Raw genomic sequence first — 10025 nt, forward strand, 5'->3', positions numbered from 1 at the left:
AAAAAAATCAACATCATCTTTGAAGCCATGTTTATTTTGTACTTCACTATTATTTGATCTGCAAGAACAGATGTATTTGTTTAAGAAGGTGTCATTTATTTGTAACATTCCATTCTGGTATATTCGTTTTCATTTCTATTTATACACTTTTTAATAAAAATGAGGTCTATGTTCCTTTAAATTGGCTATTAAAAGATAAGAAGAATCCTATATTGTTGTAGATGTTCAAGTCATAAAAATACATTTAGTGAAACAAGTGAACCCAATGATCAATATTACTTCATTGTCTAATATTAGATAAGTAACTTGGTTGCAGTTTTTGTCTTATTTCTAATTGCTCAGAGTTAAAGGTATTCTTAGAATTGAATATTGTGTTGAGATTAGCAAGAGAAAGTATCAAATGACATCAGCTATCCTGCTGCCCTGACTGACCCAGAAAATTCTTGGATCCTGAAAATGTGCATGTTCATATCTATTTGGGGAGGGGAGGGGAAACCAAGGGGTAGGGGGAGCAGATGGGAGCAGGACCCAGAGTAGCCACCCAGGCTAGTGAAAGGAAATTTTGACAATGGCTCCCTGGGTGTATCTTCAGTTTTTAAATCTATGGCTTTGCATTCTCACTCAGTGTCCTCTATGGATTTTTAATCTTTTGTTTTGCAGTTCTTCTCTTAGAGATGAAAACTAAAGTAGACTAGTCTGGTGTTCACTACAGCTCTGCGAAGTTTTTTTTCTCATCTTTGAATTTAGTGTATTTATCCCCTAAAGAAAAATAATTTCATAGGCATTACAATAAAATAAAATTGCTCATCCTAATACACATGAAGACATTCTTAGCAATAAATTATTTAAAGAAAGTATGTTGACTGATTAACAAATGTATACTTATAGTTGAATCACTCTGTGAAAAAGACCGTACTTTGCAAGTAGATCAAGATCTTCATGAGGACTCAAAACAGTTCCCAAAACAATGAGGGTGTGAATCAAAACTGAATTAAAAATTTAGAGATGGGAAGAAGTGGAATAAGAAAAAGGCATCACAGAGAACCTTGCCTCTCAAGAAAGGGGAAGTTTTTCATATGAAAGCTACCAAGATCTGATAGTCTGAGGGTGGGGGTAAAGGCACCTGCGCTGCGATGCAATAAACAACCCTGCCTGGAGGAAGCTGTGCTTAGTATAGTCACTTTAGGAAACAAAGATCATATCACTCACTTTAGTGAGGCGTAGTGAGAAGAACGTGTTTAGAAATTATGGGTGATCCTAAAGTCTAGACCTAAAAGTATGGCTGCATATAATTGACATCTGATATCTATTGCAAAATTTTAGAAAATAATGTATCACAGTAGAATTATCATTCCTACATTAGCCTGGCAAAGAATTGAAGAGGATAATGAGAAGGAGAGAAAAGGGTCCAGAAAACTGTTACAGTAATCTGGGTGCAGGATAATAAAGCCTGGATTTAGGAACAGAAAGAGTATGTTAAGCAAAGAATTCAGGAATAAAAATAATAACTGGTGATAGGTTGGGTTATGGGCATGGAAAATATGTAAGGAGTTGAAGATGTCCTGAAGCATAAAGGAACTGTGGTACAAATGACAGAAATAAAAACATTGGCATAGGACTCACATCACAGGATTTGTGCCTATCTATAATATTTTTGCTAATTTGGATAGCTGCTAGCAATTCCTGAAAAAGGACTATGTTATACTGACTTACAAGTGGTAAAAAAAAATAAATAAACTAAAATCATTTAAAAAGACTTTTCTGGCCACTAATTTATGAGAAAGTGCTTACACAAAGGAATATAACAGGATTTTCAGAAAACCCTAAAATGGTATTTTCCAATACAAAAAGTTGAATATTTCTGCCACCCCTTAGATATATCTGTCAAGTCAAATGTTACCTTTTTTTGGTCTTATTAGATAACATTGCTTCATCATATATTTCTAACAATTGTTTTCACTTAACTTGTAATTAAAAAAAAACAATATCTGTATTTCCACCATTTCTTCTGGCTGTACATGCATAGCCTCTGAGTTTTAACGGTCCTTTTGAAGTCTAACTGGAATAGGCAACACACTGTATTCACAGATATCATTTTGAAACTGTCTGGCCGATTATTACATAAAGATGAGCGTTTCACTTAATAAAGCCTTAGAGTAACACAATTTGTTACACCATAATTAAAGATGGACACATCTGTTCCATTTTAATTCAAACTCCTTTGAACATAATTGCATAAAGCTGCAAGAACAGAAATTCTCAGTCTCAGAAATTTACTATAAAAAAAATCATTCTGTCTACAGAAACTACATGGTCAAAGGACAATTTATAAAATGATGTCAAATAGATGTCTCTCGTTCTGTATCAAAGCATGAAATAAAGCTAAGACCCCAGATTAAAGAACTGTCTCCATATGAAAGCCATAATTAGCCAAGGAAACCCAGGTCAAGGACGATCTTTGTAAAAAGTACTAGCATTCCAACCCTCTGGAGAGGTACTATCTTTATATATTCTTTTAGCCCATAGAAAAATAAGAAAAAAGTAACAAATACTAAGGATAATTAAAGGAAAAACAAATATAGGACATATTCAACATTTGTGCATTAACTTTAAAACTCTTACTAAATTCTAAATATTTAGTTATATTAATTTCATAGACCTTGCTTAATAAAGAGTATATATTCTTTTGATAAAGACCTAGCTATTATATCCAAAATAGCTTTTAGGTTAATAATAATCAGATGCATAAATAAATAAAGCAGAGGTAAAGGAAACCCTATTATTTCAGAATGATTTCTGAGAATTTAATAGCATGAGTTAGATGGCAAGCTGTGTGCACAAATATCCCTGAAATGTAGGCTGCTGGTCTGTTGTATTTATGTTTCCATGTCCTGAAGATGGCTTAATGAAGAGATGCAATCAGGATTAGCTAAGCAATGAGAACTTGGAGGAACAGGGTGGCAGTAAGATTTATATAAATATTTGCAGAGACTGGGAAGAGCAGATGCTCCTATAATCCAGACAATGTGTGTGCAGTTCATTTTAAAATAAAATAAAACATTTGAAAGCCAAAATATAATTAATCAGAGGAAACGCTTTAATCAACATCTTCCAAATCCTTAAGCACTGCTGAAAAGATGAAAGAAACATGAAAGAAATTAAAATATGATATTCAAAAGAAAACTAGAATTAGTCTATTCCTGACATTCTCCTTTTATTTCAGATGTGGGATGGAGCATGCAATTAATATGCATTTCCAACTGCTGCCAACTAGTGAAATTTCCTAGGTGTTTAAGGTACTAAATAAGTCACCTAAGACTGACTGTATAATTTACAATGTAGTAATGATAACTCTCTCTTCATTATTAATTTATTATGAGAAATTTGTATGCCTGACCTTATTTCCTGTAGTTCTTAACAGAGATCTTTCCAATGAAATTTGAGACCATAAGTTTAAATGTCACGTCTATATTCATAGGTGCCCTACAAAGATAAAGAAGTCACCCAGTTGGTGTGGTTCAGTGGATTGAGCATCGTCCCATGGACTGAGAGGTCCCGTTCGATTCCCAGTCAGGGCACATGCCCAGGTTCAAGCCAGATCCCCAGTAGGGAACCTGCAGGAGGCAGCCCACTGCCGTGTCTCTCTCACATTGATGTTTCTATCTCTCTCTTTCTAAAAAAATCAATAATATATATATATTTTTAAAAGAAGTTGCCTATTAGGAAAGAAATTAGTATATCAAATTCATGTAGATACTAATTTGAATCATATAGACCCAAAATAAATGTGATTAACTTTGAACTCAGTTTGGGGTTCTTCTAAACTCAGAATATTTTTTGCTATTATTTCTGTTGTATCTGCCCAGGATTTGATGATTTGCTCAATATGAACCTATAATTATTACTAAAGCTCGGAGAAGAACAATTTAAACAAAGCATTTTAAAACAATATCTCAAGGAAATGAAAAGCACATGCATTCATGGCAAGACCAAAATAAACATTTAAAACTCAGAGCATTGCCCTTTCTACAGTTTTTTTGGTGACAGGAATTATTTCATGTGTATCGCCAGGATATTAGAAACAGTTTTTAACATAAGATGAGCCCCTACAGATAGCTGACAGCTTACTATTCTTAATTGCAAAAGTATTCAATATTCTAGCAGAAATATTATTTATATCTACTAAAATTCTACCATGATCTCCAGCACTTGGAATTAGACGTCATGAGAAGTTAAAAATATAATCCTGCAAAAACATTGCCAAAATTATGATTATTGCAATGACAAAGATCAGAATTTCTTTTTATTGGATTAATTGGGGGAGACATTTGTTAATAAAATTATCTAGGTTTCAGGTATACAATTCTATACTATATCTTCTGTAATATATCACCACCTTGAGTAAAGTCTCCTTTCATCACAATTTATCCCTTTATACCTCGTCTACCTCCCTAGCCAGGGATTAGAATTTCTTAGTATGTGCCCTCCTATAAATAAATCTTAGTAGTAAGGAATACTGTTTGGCCATTGTTAGAGATCCATTGTGAAATCCAGACTGGGAAAATGAAAGCAATTCTTCTGTGTTCTATCATAGTTGTGGTAACTTTGAAAGCCACATTGTTTCTTATATATTAGCTGTTCTTTAGAACAAAATTTTAAACAGCTTATATATAATAGAAAAGAAGGCATAGTTTCGTGTCTCAGTCTCTAGATGGCTTTTGTTATTTGCTTAGTAATTTATGTGCAATTATCCTTTGATTCTCATATCACTGACCCTGTATACTTCATTGTAATGAGTTTACCATTATTAAAATAATCTATATTTAATTATTATAAAGTAATTTTGAAAAGCTGGCCTACTGGATTTATATAACAATGTCATTTTTTATCAAATAAGACTGTGTTGCTCAAATTAGTGACTTTTACATAACAAACAGCAAATAATCTGTAACCAAGCCCAATAATAATACTTATTATAGCCATTTCTATCAACAGACTCACTAGACAGATAAGGGGCAGAGGCTAGTTGTAGGAATGTTCCCTTTATTCTGTATCCTTTTTCTAATTTCTTATCAGCATACTACAGAAGGGGCATAGAGGTTAATTATTGTGGTTGTTGAATACCATTATCACCATCTAGCAAGTTTATTGCTTGTCATAAGGAAATCAGAAATTAAGTTCTGTTGGGTATTCTGTGACTGAGAAACAATATCTGGAGATCTGAGTCTCACCTCTACCATTATGTTGCTGTGTAATCTACCTTCTGCATGGGCCATGTCTACATGATGAGGAGACTGGTTTAAGGAAATGCCACCCAGGCACTTGTACATGGGCATTGTCAGAAGCAAGCCAAGGCATAAATGCATCTATATATGGAAAATTGCTCCTAAATCAGGAACTGTACTGTCTGATAAGGCATCCCTAGAAATATAAAAATAAATAAATAGTAAATAAAATTTAAATTTTATTTTTTAGTCACACAAGCAAATTTAAGTGTTCATAGCTCCGTGTGGCCAATGGACACCTGTAAAAAAGAAAATTCTTCATAAATTACTATGCTATACCAATTACTTCCTGAAACGGGGGATGAAAAAGACCAGAATTATCAACCTGTTGAATATAAACCTATTTCCAAAAACAAATGGATGTAGCAAGGTCACTGATATACAATTTAGTTTTTTGTTTTGGTTTTTTTATAACCATGGCTCTCACCCTTTTCTCCCCAACTGCAGAGATGTGCAAATGATTCTGCTTCCTTTTTTATAAAAAGAAGTTCTGGGTATATATGTGCTCCCGAATACTAAACCATGGCTTAATAGGCATGTAGAACCTTCAAATTATTTATGTACACAATACTATAGCCAAGATTTGTTTAAAAAACTATTTACTATGGCATATTAAGTTGCTGATACTCAAACAAACACACCACAAACATCTTTAAAAAAAAACTATCAAACAAAACTAACACCAAAATAACATATTCATACCAGCATATAGGCAAGGCAATCTGAGAGTTGAGTGACATCTCTTTAATAATACCTACTTAGAGGACTTCCGGTCAAGATGGTGGCGTAGGTAAATGCGGTATCGCATCCTCCCACAACCACATCAAAGTTACAACTAAACTACAGAACAACCATCATTCAAAACTGCCTGATATCAGGCTGAATGGAAGTCCTACAAAATTACGAAATTAAAGCAGCAGCCACACCAAGACTGGTAGGAGGGGTGGAGGCCAACAGGCTAATCCCACAACCACGTGTGGCGGATAAAAATCAGGAGGACACCTTGGCTGGGAAGGTCCTCCTTGAGGACTGAGGGGTCCCATCCCACACCAGGCTCCTAGCTCAGGGTTCCAGTGCCAGGAAGAGAAGTCCCCATAACTTTTGGCTGGAAAAACCAGCGGGAACTGAGGTTGAGGGAGACTGAGGCTGCTGGAGCCCCAGGCAATTCCTCTTGAAGGGCCCTCACACGAACTTACTTGGATTTGCACCCTCCAGGCCTCAGCATGGGGGAGGCAGCTTGAAAGGCACCAGAGACATATGGGGAAGAACTGAGTTGTTTGGCATTGGAGCGAGGGCTGGAGAGGCAGCTTTCTCCTGGACAGTCAGAGGCCTTTGTTCCTTTGGTGAGCCCTTCCCTGGGGCGGCAGACAGCTGCCATATCTGGAACTCCAGTAACCTGGCTCACACTGGTAGCCCCGCCCTGGTGATTCCTGGAAGCTCAGACCCACTCAAGCTGTTGCCAGTTGCGTAACCATAGGATTGGCCTGTCTTGGATCCTGCTTCATGTTTTCCTAAATTCTTTCAAACAAGTAGCATCTGGTCTCAGCTAGCCCCATACCTCTTGTTAAGTAATACATAGAAACAAACACAGGGAGGTAGCCAAAATGAGGAGACAAAGAAACAGGTCCCAAATGAAAGAACAGAATAAAACTCCAGGAAAAGAACTAAGCAAAATGGAGATAAGCAACCTAACAGATGCTGAGTTCAAAACACTGCTTATAAGGATGCTCAATGAACTTAGTGAGAACCTCATCAAACATAGTGAGGGTCTCAAGAGCATAAAAAAGGACCAGTCAGAAATGAAGGATGCACAGTCAGAAATAAAGGAGGCACTGACTGAAATAAAGAATAATTTACACATGTTCAATAGTGGAGTAGGTAAAGCCTAGAAGCAAATCATTGATTTGGAATATAAGGAAGTAAAAAACGCCCAATCAGAACAGCAAAAAGAAAGAAGAATCCAAAAAAAATGAGGATAGTGTAAGGAGCCTCTGGGACAACTTCAAGTGTACCAATATTTGTATCTTGGGGTGTCCCAAAAGGAGAAGAGAGAGAACAAGAAATTGAAAACCTATTTGAAACAATAATGGTAGAAAACTTCCCTAATTAGGTGAAGGAAACAGACATACAAGTCCAGGAAGCACAGAGAGTCCCAAACAAGATGAACCCCAAGAGGCCCACACCAAGACACATCATCATCAAAATGCAAAAGGTTCAAGACAAAGAGAGAATCTTAAAAAGCAGCAAGAGAAAAGCAGTTAGTTACCTACAAGGGAGTTCCCATAAGGCTGTGAGCTGATTTCTCAAAAGAAACTTTGCAGGCCAGAAGGGAGTGGCAAGAAATATTCAGAGTGAGGAAAAGCAAGAACCTACAACCAAGATTACTTGATCCTGAAAAGCTATCATTTAGAATCGATGGCCATATAAAGAGTTTCCCAGACTAGGAAAAGCTGAAGGAGTTCATCACCACCAAACTATTATTATATGAAATGTTGAAGGGTCTTTTTGAAGAAAAAGATAAAATATATGAACAAACAAAATGGCAATGAATACATACCTATTGACAATTGAATCTACAAACAAAATGAACAGGCAGAACAGCAACATTCTCATAGATACAGAGAACATTTTGTTGGTTGCCAGATGGGAGGGGGTTTGGGGGAATAGGTGAAAAAGGTGAAGGAATTAAGAAGTACAAATTGGTTGTTAGACTGACAAGCCTCAAAAGGAAGGGGGATTGGGGGTGGGAAGAAATAAACCAAAAAACTTGTATGTATATATGCATAACCAATGGACACAGAGAACAGTGTTGGGAAAGGCAGGAGGAGGGCGGGAGTGGGGAGGAGGGGGTCAATGGGGGAAAAATGAGGAACATCTATAATACATTCAATAATAAAGATTAAAAAAAAATAGCCCTGGCCAGTTTGGCTCAGCGTTTGGAGCATCAGCCTGTGGACCAGAGAATCCTGGGTTTGGTTCCCACTAGGGGCACGTACCAAAAAAAAAAAAAAAAAAAAAAAGATAAAAATAAATAATACCTACTTAATGAGTTCTGTGATTTTATATAATCCTTTATTTATTAAGAAAGAATACAGCGAATAAACATATGTCAATAATATGAGTAATTACAAACCATTACCATCATTTTCAAACACACCAAAAGGTATACATTCAAAAAAATAGTACTGAAGAAGTTATTTTTCAGAAAAATGCCTTTAAATTCTCCAAAATACTTTAGGGTCAAGTCTTAATACACTGGGGCACATTTTTGATTTTGAAAACAATTCAATGTCGTCTAAAGCCAAATCTGGGACATAATTTCTGGTTATGATTAAAGTACAACTAAAAAGTATAAGGCATTGTTTTTGTGAGAAAAAATAATAACAATGAGGTAGCATTTATTGGCTGTCCATAAAATATCAAGATATACCGAATATTTGACACAATTATTCTAGTCTTTGTCATTATTTCCCTATCTCACACATGAAAAAACAACTGTTCATACACGTTTCATGGCTTGCCTAATATTGCATGGCAGGCACATTGCAGAACAAGAATGTGAATTTAGAAATATCAGGCTAGCACAAATCTGGGATGCTAAGTAAAGTTAATTCTGAGAAAGTCCGAAAAGCATTTTCTTATTTATAAGTTTTTTTACTTCCACACTTCTGTTATAAAAATGTAAGTATATTCTTATTCAGATCAATATCTAATGTTCATTTTATGATGTGATTTTTTTTTTTTTTTTTGGTTAATCCTCACCTAAGAATATTTTTCCATTGATTTCTAGATAGAGTTAAAGGGAAAGAGGGGGAGAGAAACATCAATGTGAGAGAGACACATCTATAGGTTGCCTCCCGCATGACCCACACTGGGGACAGGGATCAAACCTGCAACCAAGGCACGTGCCCCTGCTGGAAATTGAGCCTGAGACCCTTTGGTCCAAGGGCTAGCCCTCTGATCTCTGAGCCAAACTGGCCAAGGCTGATGTGATTTTTTAAAGAAAATAACCTATGAACACTTTTACTCCAAATTTATCTTCATTATTTTAATGTAGAGCATCAACAAACGCTTTAATAAAAATTAAAGTCTCCAAATAATTGTTTATTATAATTAAATATTAAATCGTTCAATATTGTTTTGGGTTTTTGTTTTCTTTATTGACTTTAGAGAGAGGAAAGAAGAGGGAGAGAGAGATAGAGACATCGATTGGCTGCCTCCTGCATGCTCCCCACTAGGGATTTGGCCCGCAACCTGGGCATGTGCCCTGACCAGGAATCGAACTGGCAACCTCTTGGTGCATGGGTCGACACTCAACCACTGAGCCACACCGGCAAAGCTCATTTGATATTATTTTATAAATTTAACATGGATATGTACATGAAAAGTAAGTATGTGTCTATATAAATATGTAATAATGTGAAAAAATAGGAGCAATCATTGGCTGTACAAGTTTTAGTATGTTTACAAAAGACTAACAAAATATGTTACAATATATTAAACTTGCTGATCTAGCATACAAACATTGATTTCAATATAATAGTTTATGAAGTTGTTACATAGCTTTAAAATGTAACTGAGAATGACTATCTCATATACAGTTCAATAAAACAAAGGCTTACATAAATATCATGTAGCATTGAACACTATCAATTAAGCATATAAACCTAAGATAAAGCTGTTCAGGCGGCATAATAGACCAAGTGAAGTTACTACAGGCAGTTTGTATCAATTAAGAAG

This window comes from Molossus molossus, unplaced genomic scaffold, assembly GCF_014108415.1.
Source record: "Molossus molossus isolate mMolMol1 unplaced genomic scaffold, mMolMol1.p scaffold_m16_p_5, whole genome shotgun sequence".
NCBI lineage: Eukaryota > Metazoa > Chordata > Mammalia > Chiroptera > Molossidae > Molossus > Molossus molossus.